An 11614-nucleotide genomic window follows, 5' to 3' on the forward strand; every position below is an offset into this window, starting at 1 on the left:
TGAAGATTTTGTTGTAGTGTCGAAAACCTCTATTTGAATCTAGCATGTCATGTAGCTCTCAATCTCCCTCTCTCATCATAGTCACTCAACCTTGCCTACATTATGCTCCGAGAATGTGTGGCCCATCATAATAATAATGTAATTGCATGGATCTAGAGAATCTCCAAGATTATGGATAGGAACAATGGTATGCATGGTCCTCTTATAATGGGAAGCCCTCCACTAGTGCCTTATTAAACATAAATGCGAGGAGAGGGGTCAAAATGTACACTTAATAGATAAAAAGTATGTTCACCTTGTATACTTGTAAGACCCATCGATCGCCCATGTTGTAGATGCTCTTGTGGCCTTCCTCACCATATTTGTGTGAAGAAGGTAGATCTGACAGGTTGAGGCCCTAGAGGGTGCGGAACGGTTAGTGCAGACTCTCTTTACATCGGAGAGAGAGAGAGAGAGAGAGAGAGATTTTGTCAATACATATCAGATTTTGTAAATGGCGAAACAGCGCGCGTGTTCACACGGGACATGAGATGCATGAGAAGAAGCGCGCACACACACTGTTTCGGCCGACTCTGTTCTAGTGTGAAGGACAGCAGCATCAGGTTAAACCCTAGCACCACATTCAGCCGCTCTGCAGCAGCCGCCATGGCTACGCAGAAGAAGGAGAGCCACGCCCGTAGGGACGAGCTCCTGCGCATTCAGGAAGATGTGCAGCGGCGATGGGAGGAAGCTCGCGTTTTCGAGATCGATGCGCCGCCCCAGCCCCCTGCCCCCGGCGACAAGTTCTTCGGCAACTTCCCTTACCCTTACATGAACGGGGCCCTTCACCTCGGCCACGCCTTCTCCTTTTCCAAGCTCGAGTTCGCCTCCGCCTTCTACCGCCTCAAGGGCCGTAATGTCCTGCTTCCCTTCGGCTTCCACTGCACCGGCATGCCGATCAAGGCCTGCGCTGACAAGCTTGTCCGTGAGATCGCCGAGTTCGGAGAACCTCCTGTCTTTCCTACTCGGGTCGAGAATGGCGATGCTGCACCCGCCGAGGAGGAGAAGAAGAAGACAGAGGAGAAAAAGGCCGAGGATGCGGCAGCAGATGGTGCCGTCAAGGAGAAGTTCAAGAGCAAGAAGTCCAAAGCTGCAGCCAAAACCGGAACTCAGGTCTATCAATGGGAGATCATGCAGTCTCTGGGTATACCGCCAGAAGAAATTCCACGGTTTCAGGATCCAGCGCACTGGTTGATGTACTTTCCAGCTGTTGCCGTGGAAGATCTGAAGGCCTTGGGTGTCAGTGTGGACTGGCGCCGCTCCTTCATAACAACAGAAATGAACCCCTACTATGATTCATTTGTGAGATGGCAGTTTCGGACCCTGAAGAAGCAAGGGAAGGTGGTCAAGGATCTTCGGTATGCCATCTATTCTCCTCTTGATGGACAGCCTTGCGCTGACCATGATCGGTCATCTGGTGAAGGTGTTCAGCCCCAAGAGTATACTCTCATCAAGCTACAGGTCAGGCCTCCTTTCCATGGGAAACTGCAAGCACTGGAAGGCAAGAATGTGTTTTTGGCAGCTGCCACTCTGCGGCCAGAAACGATGTATGGACAAACTAATTGTTGGGTGCTCCCTGATGGAGAGTATGGTGCCTTTGAAATCAATGAGAGTGATGTTTTTATAGTGACCAGCCGAGCTGCTCGTAACCTAGCATTTCAAACTCTGTCTCGGGTGCCTGAGAAGCCCACATGCTTGTTGCATTTACTGGGCCGCGACCTGATTGGTCTTCCCCTGAAGGCACCACTTTCCTTGAATGAAACTGTGTATGCTCTTCCCATGTCCTCTATATTGCTTGACAAGGGAACAGGTATAGTTACAAGTGTGCCAAGTGACTCACCGGATGATTACATGGCTCTCTCTGATCTGAAAAATAAGCCTGCTTACCGTGCAAAGTTCAGCATTAGAGATGAATGGGTGCTTCCGTTTGAGGTGATTCCCATCATTAACATACCTGGATTTGGGGACATATCTGCAGAGAAGGTGTGCAAAGACATGAAAATCAAAAGCCATAATGACAAAGAATTATTAGCGGAGGCAAAGAAACTGACATACTTGAAGGGATTCACAGAGGGTACAATGCTGATTGGTCCGTTCAAGGGTGCCAAAGTACAGGATGCAAAACCGCTTATCAGGGAGATGCTGCTAGAAAGTGGAGAGGCAGTGAAATACAGTGAGCCCGAGAGCAAAGTAATGTCCAGATCTGGGGATGAATGTGTTGTTGCATTAACAGATCAATGGTACATGACCTATGGTGAAACTGAGTGGAGATTGAAGGTTGAGGAATGCCTGTTGCGCATGCAGCTTTACAGTGAAGAGGCGCAGCATGGTTTTGAGCATACAGTTGGCTGGCTTAATCAGTGGGCATGCTCAAGATCCTTTGGTTTGGGGACACGCATGCCTTGGGACGAACAGTTCTTGATAGAGTCACTTTCTGATTCCACAATCTACATGGCCTACTACACTGTAGCTCATTTGCTGCAAGGTGGGGATATTTATGGAAAGAAGAACGATCCCATCAAGCCTGAACAGTTGTCTGATGAAGTTTGGGATTACATTTTTGGACGCGGTCCATACCCTGTCACAGAAATCCCCAAGGACTACCTGGACCAGATGAAGCAGGAGTTTGAGTACTGGTATCCTTTTGACATTCGTGTGTCTGGGAAAGACCTCATACAGAACCATCTGACTTTTTCCATTTACAACCACACAGCAATGTTCCCCAAGGAGAAGTGGCCCAGAGCCTTCAGGTGTAATGGCTTTCTAATGCTTAACGGGGAGAAGATGTCTAAGTCTACTGGGAACTTCAGAACTTTGAGACAGGCCACTGAAGAGTTTTCAGCTGATGCCACCAGGTTTGCTTTGGCAGATGCAGGAGACCTCATGGATGATGCTAATTTTGTTTTTGATACAGCAAATGCTGCAATCCTGCGGTTGACCAAAGAGTTGGCTTGGATGAAAGAAGTTGTAGCTGCTGATTTAAGAGCAGGACCTGCAACCAGCTTTGCAGATAAAGTATTTGAGAATCAAATCAATATTGCTTTACAAGTAACAGAGAAGAATTATGAGTCCATGATGTTTCGGGAAGCACTGAAAACAGGGTTCTATGATTTGCAAACAGCCCGAGATGAGTATCGCCTTGCTTGTGGGATGGATGGAATGAACAAGGATCTAATTTTGAGGTTTATGGATGTACAGACACGCCTATTAACTCCAATCTGCCCACACTATGCAGAGCACGTGTGGTCAACAATATTGAACAAAATGGGATTTGCAGTGAAAGGTGGGTGGCCCACGGCAGATCCTCCTGATTTTACATTGGAGCGGGCTAATAGATATTTGCAGGATTCCATTACAAGTTTCAGGAAACTGCTGCAAAAGCAGACAACTGTAAAGAAAGGCAAGGCACCTGCTACTGTTGGTCCTAAACCTACCATCGGGGTGATCTTTGTGGCTGAGAGGTATGATGGTTGGAAAGAGGAGTGCTTGAATGTTCTGAAGGGACATTTCGATAGTGAGACACAAAGCTTTGCCTCAGATGCAGACATTTTCAATGAATTGCAAAGCAATCCGGTTGTTGGTCAAGAGGGGGACATAAAAAAGATAAAGAAGTTGTGCTCCTCTTTTATCAAGTTCAAGAAAGATGAAGCCATTGTCGTTGGGTCTCATGCACTTGATTTGAACTTGCCCTTCCAGGAGATGGAAGTCCTTCAACAAAATCAGGATTTGATAAAGAGACAGCTGAATCTGGAAAAAATGGTGATTGTGCTGCATTCGGATGTGGATGCATCTTCCTTGGTTGGGCCTCGCATATCAATCTTGCAGCAGTCTCCTCCTGAGCCAGGAAATCCAGTGCCAATATTTTTAACTGAGAATGAAGTTTCAGAGGCCCTGCAAGGACTCTTGACTGGCAACTAAGTTCCACAAGAGCAGCTAGGCAAGGATACAGATCTCGGCTTTGGTACAATTTCTTTTCTCAGGAAATGTAGGCAATTTTGACACAATTTTATTTTTTTCATAATACTTTTCTTTTGTAGCTCTTTTGTGAGCTAACACCCCTCTTTTGCTGCTATTATAATGCTGCTATTCTAATGCAACGTTCTATGTGAATTCAAACTGTTGCTTGTTGAATCTGCTAGCAACCATGCAGAGGATTTTCTTCATAATGACATTATCCATGAATCACAGCCCCATTTTGTTGTGCAGTAATTGCAATAGATACCACATGTCATATCCAGTCCTCACCTTTCAATCTACCACCAAAATGAATATATTCTACAACTAAGCTAGTGTAGTTTATTTCTGTGCTGGTCCCAACAGATTGTTGGTCAAGCCTTCTTATTTGTTATTATATAGTTAAATAGTAGCATCATAAGATTGTTAGATTAATTGCAGTGATGGGCAAGGCTGTATACTAATATCAACTTGTGTTCTTGTTCACTGCAGTTGCAAGAGTTTTTGCTTTCGAACTGATCTCTTTTGCTCCCATACACAAGAATTACATACAGAAGTACACTCTGAATATGAGGCCCCTTGTATATGTGTAAATTACATGAATTAAATGCCTGGGGTTGAGGAAATCATGCAGGTCTTTACCCAAAAAAACCAACAAATCAACTGTACAATTGGAGAGTTCACTTCACCTAGCCCTGATGATCAATATCAGTATCAGTAGACACTGATGACCAATACGAGTGCTTGTTGAACAGACACAGGAGCAGAGTAGGATTGTTTCATAGTGCAGGGCTGGAAGCCTGTCAAGTGAACTGAGAAAGAAAGCCTGTCAAGTGAGCTGAGAAAGAAAGGGATTTTTCAGTAGTTGTAAATCCTAAGGATAAAGCACTAGAATGTAGTTTTCTTTCTTTCAACCTTAAGTAATGTCTCCAATGCATTTGCACCAGAAGATGGCTTCCTTGTAGTCTTTGAAAATGAAGTTACTGCCAGTGTTGTGCATATCATGCTTAGGTACTGTTTGATGTGCGTTTTCAGTGGCCATTTTAGTGAATCAACCGGGTGGCTGCATTTATGGCCAGCCTGCTGATTGTTGGGTGCTTCAACAACGAAGGATTGAAGCTTTGAATTTGGGAAGAGCAGGTTGAGAACTTGAAATTCCTCCAAGTTTTGTCAATTGAAATCTCCCTCGATCTCAGCAAATCAAGGCTCAATCCCTTGCAAATTTGGAACAACTTGCAGCTATTTGCCTAATTCTCAATTTGCCCCTTCATTTGGGTGCTCGCGGAGCCAAATTGAGTCTTATGCTGTTGGATGAAATTCAGCACTACCATAGACCTTTCAATTTGTTGTCACCGATTGAATTTATAGCAATAGTTTCCATGCATTGATGTGACATGCATGCATGCATCCCAAGGCAGCCATGCATGCATGCATCCCAAGGCAGCCATGCATATCTTCATTCTTGTTTTTAAGATTTGGGATAATTTAAATTCTGATGGCAACACTTGCCTTAAAATTGAGGCTTGAGACAACCATTTTCTTCAGTAGAATGCTCATGCATCATACATGGATAAGAGAGAATCAGGATAGATATTTTGGTTTTCTTGCCCTTAAATTGCCCAAACAATAGTTGCATGCCTTGATTTGGTGAGAACTGGGTGTTGCTTGCTCAATTTTAGGCCCTTGATTAGGTTGCTTACTCTAGATGGTGTCCTAGATGTTGTTGCTAGTTGCAGATGAGTATCCAACTTAGGTCACTTGTGGTTGATTATGGTTTATTTGTCTTCCAACTATTGAGAAAAGTGCATAATTGTTGTCTAGTCTTCAAACTAGCCTTCATAGCCTTCTAACTTTTCAGCCATATGTAGTTCAACAAATTGAAAATTAATTGGCGTTGTCCACATTTTGGGATATTTTCAACCTTAATTTTATATTAAATGATTGATCTTCTTTACTTCATGTTTACATGGCAAAGGATATGCACTTGCCTCCAAATGAGCGTGTTTCGCAGCAAACACATTGTAAGACTTCAGTTGATAACGTTGTTTTTTTCTTTTCATTTAAGCAAGTACTAATAATGAATTCTTGGTTGTAGATATATTTCTGTCAAAAAGTACGGAATGGCAACCTATGGAAAGCTTAAGTGGGACCTTTCATGCGATTCATAAGGTGTTCGCAGACATTATCTATGCTGATAAGATTGTGGAGGTTCTTTTATTATGCATGTTTTGTGGCTTTGTGGAGGGGAATCAGAATTAATTAGTGTGATTACCCTATCCAAAATCAACTCAATACATTGCTCCCTTATCCACTGTATATATGAGTTAGGGTAATCTTAGCACTACGAGAAAAATGTAACAAGTTGGTAAACTAAAAAAGGGTCCCTAAAAAAACCAACAATATGAGAGAGACTTACATTCACTCTATCTATCTTGAGTATCTTTGAATCTATTGTCCTGCAGACATTTGAAAAGCACTCTCTTTCCACAAGTATATGTATATGACTTTGTAACTTTGTGATGGTACTTCTTGTTAGAGAGAGTTATATGGTTTTTTAGGATCAACAATATCCTCATATGTGGTATCCAAGAAGGTAGTCACGAGCTTGCTAGCACTGCAAATGGAAACATGTAGCTAAAATAGACAATCAAATAAAATAAATAATTAACCAAAAAGCAAGCAGTATTCCATTCAACCTATATTCTTCCTTGGCCATGTATACCACTTAGAGAGTTCATGAGGATGATTTCTTTGGTGAGTGTATCCGATGTAATGAAAAAAAATATGGTAGTTGTGATGGAATCAAAAGCTTTGAAAGACATTGCTATATTTGAACCAAATCTTGAAAAAAATTCCATTGATAATAGTGGATCAACAATACACATAATTTTAGAGATTTATTGGCTAAGAGATGCAATCAATGTCCTAAAGCTAATAGCAAAAATAAAGGCGTGTTATTTGCAATCAATAGCTATACTAAAATTTTTGAGAGTCAAAATGCCTTACCTTATGCAACAATAAACTACAGAATCTAACAATTAAATATCCTTTTTACAACTAGCATGGACTTGTCCTCATGAGATATGCTAAGATAGTCCTCTTCCTCAGAAGTGTAAGAAACATTGATAACCATTTGTCCATACACCTCACCCATTCTCTTATAATTAACAGGTCTAAGTATATTGATTTTTCTCTTGCAAACATCATCCTTGGTACCTTATTCTACTAATCATATTAAAATCTTTGTTCATTAGGGTGATCATATGAGCATGAGCAGCAACAATGTAAGGATAATTCATAAAGTCAATAACAAAGTCTTCAACTGCCTTCTAAAGAGAAAGAATTGCTGCAAGCTAGCATTTCTTTTGCAGGTCAGTTTTAGTCAACATTCTTGAAAATCTATCAGAAATATCCTTGATTTGTTGGCTAATCAAGTACTCTAGGGAAGATTGGAACCTTGGCAGTTGTTTGCTTTGTTCTTGTTATTACTACTGCCTGAGAAAATGATAGGAAGAGTAATAAAAAACTATTCGCTGGTATGGTTGATACGACATGGAGAGGATAAGTTGATACGATGCGAGAGCAGTAAAGCCAAATCTTCACAGGGTCCTATTCGCGCCGTATCGTGGAGCAGCTGATACGACACGAGCGTGGCAAAGCATAATGTTTGGTATTATATTTCTCGCTCCATATTGTGAATGACTTGATATGGCGCGAGAGTGGCACAACGAAATCTCCGTAGGAGTCCTCGCTCCGTATCGTGGAGCAGTAAACATGCGCGTGCAAAGTACAACCCCCCCCTGTAATGACTTATTTTTTGTGAGACCTTAAACTCATAAAAAAAATTCCAAAAATTTTTGCATAAGGCTATTAGTCTCTGAAAAATTTTTAGATTTTTTTCAGCTCGTTTGCTATTTTAAAACTATTTTTTAGCAAAAAGAGCCTAAAAAATCACAAAAAAATCACCCAAAAATAGCATATCATGATATGGCACGAAAAAGGAGTGTTCCTTGTATGATATGGTGCAAAAAAGAGACACCCCTTTTTTGTGCTGTATCATGATATGCTATTTTTGGGTGATTTTTTGGTCTTTTTTGCTAAAAAATAGTTTTAAAATAGGAAACGAGCTAAAAAAATTCTTAAAATTTTTTTAATTTTTTTTCAAAGCCTTATAACCTTATGATTTTTTTTGAATTTTTTAATGGTTTGAAGGTCTCACAAAAAATAAGTCATTACAGGGGGGAGGGGTGTACTTTGCATGCGCATGTTTACTCCTTCACGATACGGAGCGAGGAGGACCTCTACGGAGATTTTGTTGTGCCACTCTCATGCCATATCAAGTCATCCACGATATGGAGTGAGAAGTATAGTACCAAACATTATGCTTTGCTATGCTCGTGCCGTATGAGCTGCTCCACGATACATCACGAATAGGACTTTGGGAAAATTTGGCTTTGCTGCTCTCGCGTCATATCAACTTATCCTCTCCATGTCGTATCGACCATACCAGTGAATAGTTTTTTAAATTACTCTTCCTGTCATTTTCTCAGGCGCAACAATGATGACAAGGACAAAGCAAGGTTCCAATCTCCCTTAGAGTACTTGATTAACCAACAAATCAATCTAGATCCTCTTCTGCTTAAGGAAGTGAGCCTTCCAAGCCAAGGAGAAAGAATATATATTTCATTTTATTATAGCTTGATATATTGCATTTTATTATATCTTGATTTATAAAGGCATCTTTTTGTGGATTAAGGGGGAGCATATTATCATGCTGTGTAATCCAATATGGCATTGGGGGGGGGGGGGGGGGGGAGGGGAGAGGTATTGAGAGTATATACATGTGAATCTTTTTAATGCTCCAGAGGATAAGAGGATCTGAGTGGGAATGGTCTTGAGGGAAAGGGAAAACCCTAACCCAAAAAAAGCACAAAGAAATCACAAAAAAAGGCCATCATGATATGGCGTGAAGGGGGGGGGGGGATGACCCAACCCCTCTATTCGCGCTATATCATGATGGCCTATTTTTTGTGATTTTTTAATACTTTTTTGGAGTTAGGGTTTTCCCTTTCCCTCAAGGCCACAAAAAAATAGGCCATCATGACCATTCACACTCAACTCTCCTTATTCACTAAATCTCGAGGGGAAGGGGAAGGGAAAGGCCATCATGACCATTTACACTTAACTCCCCTATTTTTTTGTGGCCTTGAGGGAAAGGGAAAACCCTAACCCGAAAAAAGTATTAAAAAATCACAAAAAATAGGCCATCATGATATGGCGCGAATAGGGGGGTTGGGTCATCACGCACCCCCCCCCCCCCCCCCCAATTCACGCCATATCATGATGGCCTTTTTTTGTGATTTCTTTGTGATTTTTTTGGGTTAGGGTTTTCCCTTTCCCTCAAGACCATTCCCACTCAGCTCCTCTTATCCTCTCTAGCATTAGGAAGATTCACATGTATATACTCTCAATACCTTGTCCCCTTCCCCCCCCCCCCCTCAATGCCATATTGGATTACAAAGCATGATAATATGCTCCCCCTTAATCCACAAAAAGATGCCTTTATAAATCAAGCTATAATAAAATGCAATATATATTCTTTCTCCTTGGCTTGGAAGGCTCACTTCCACGAATGGTCTTGAGGGGAAGGGAAAGGGGAAGGCCATCTTGAGGTGAATAGTTATATATTTTTGAGATAATATATACTTTTAATAAATTATTTGCTAATCATTCTATCAATTTACTAAAATATTTTTATTTTAGAGAGGGCATCTTCTTGAAGAGTTATGAAATATAGTTTATCTTTACTAAATAGTATATTCTATTCTTTTGAGCTATAGAAAAAGATTGAAGAGATATTGAATAATTATATCTATTATCATGGGTTTCATATAAGAATTTGACTATTAATGACTTATTTATTCAACTCCATTGATTTATCAACAATTTATATTATTATATAAATGACTCCATTAATAATTTATTTATCTAACGTCATTGACTTGTCAAAAGTTCATGTTATTTCATGTAGAAAACTTTGTATAACATCATATAATACTCTTTAAACTATTTTTAAAAAATAAATAAGATTATGAATGCTATAGAGTAAAGGAGATCTATAATCACAAAGATTATTTTGATGGTCATTTTTTTGTAGAATTGAGATATATTACATTTGAAAAAAGATATAAAAGGATAAAGCATCAATAATGTAGTGATGCTTTTAATTATAAAATCAGTCTGCATTAGAATCAGAGTTCTGAGAGAAAGAAATAGAGTAAAGTCCTTTTTATTTCTTCTTATAAATCAAGGGAAGAGATCTTAAGAGATTTGCTAGAATATGATAGCATGAGTAGTATCATCACATGACATCAAGCCACCATTTAGGTATTGAAATCTGATAGTGCTAATAAGAATCACAATTGAGGATATTGAAACTTGAAACCCCATAGTGCTAATCATAGTTGAGGGTATGATGAGAAAAAGACTCCCAAGAGCTAATATCAAGTAAGAAGTTGTATCCTTCATATTCTTCGAAGCATCCTGTACACAAGAAAATCGTCTTAGTCCTAAAGTTGATATGATACACAATATCACTGATACTTCTATCTATTACTTGTTTAATGTTTTTTATAGTTTAAGAGACTAAAATTTGAATAATAAACGTTTTTAATCTATTACTAGGTAAATATTTTTGTCTCCCAGAAATCAAAGTACTTCATTTCTTCTAATTCTAATATATTATCCTTGTCTTATCCATTAGTGCTTGTTAAAAAGTTGATATTACAACACTGTATAATGAAGAAATTCTATTTTCAAGTGCCAAGATTAAGGTGAAAATTTTCACTTTCTATTCTATTAGCTTAAGGATTATCCTTAGTATATCTATCCCTATCAATTTGTATTAACACCGTGGGACTATTTTACCCATTTTCTTATGAATCAAATTGAAGAGATTGAAGAAAAAACTTGGATTTAGTTGAAACAAAATCTTATAGAATGGATGTCTTAGGGGTCGAAGTAAAGATGCGGCTTGGATGTCCCAACCTAGTTGGGTCTACTGAAAACTAACGAGATGATCTCATCTCAGGTCCATGGGAGGACCATATCTCTATAGCTCAATCGGCAAGTAAGTGGTATTGATCCTCTGTGAAGAGACTCTTTTGATTGTTGATCACCTTCTCAAGATTTTGTGAAAGGAGACGAAGGGAGACCAATGCAGATTGCTGGTAAGAATCGGACGTGATTTTGGTGAGAAATTTTACGACAGAGTAAAATCTGCTTTAAGAACTAAGAAACAAAGTGAAGAGGAGAGAACGATGATTCAAATGAATGCAAACGAAAAAAGAAGCGTGATTTTGTGGGAAACGTGATAGTAGAATATTCAAAAAGAAAGAATAATGGCTGAAAAGTGACCTCTGACATGAGTTAACGTCCTTAGGCATTTAATGACTGACCTCTTAAATGAATAATAAATTCTCTCATTAATCACATATGAATGGCCAAATTTGGAGGGTTACCTCAACTAATTAGTAACTTAATCATTTTCTTACAAGTGCCATTTTTGAAACATTTTTGGCCCTAATGCATCATGTAACTGGCTGATAGAAATCAAGCTCTT

At 39.8% G+C, this 11614-nt stretch overlaps 1 pseudogene across 4 annotated transcripts; it reads left to right on the forward strand.

Annotated features, from left to right (window-relative positions):
* Nucleotides 1–462: 462 nt before the first annotated feature.
* On the forward strand, nt 463–6503 carry LOC148022392 (leucine--tRNA ligase, cytoplasmic pseudogene; annotated as a pseudogene). Of its 4 annotated transcripts, XR_015694490.1 has the most exons (3): nt 463–4000; nt 5969–6014; nt 6089–6503. The product of XR_015694490.1 is annotated as a leucine--tRNA ligase, cytoplasmic pseudogene, transcript variant X2 (transcript). The 4 variants fall into 4 exon arrangements; XR_015694491.1 differs by having other exon boundaries at nt 5969–6503; XR_015694492.1 differs by lacking the exons at nt 5969–6014; nt 6089–6503 and adding an exon at nt 4486–5962 and having other exon boundaries at nt 463–3976.
* The last annotated feature ends 5111 nt before the right edge of the window (nt 6504–11614 follow it).

This window comes from Lygodium microphyllum, chromosome 17 (genome assembly GCF_053477565.2).
Source record: "Lygodium microphyllum isolate KBCC chromosome 17, Lygodium_microphyllum_v1.1.10, whole genome shotgun sequence".
Taxonomy (NCBI): domain Eukaryota; kingdom Viridiplantae; phylum Streptophyta; class Polypodiopsida; order Schizaeales; family Lygodiaceae; genus Lygodium; species Lygodium microphyllum.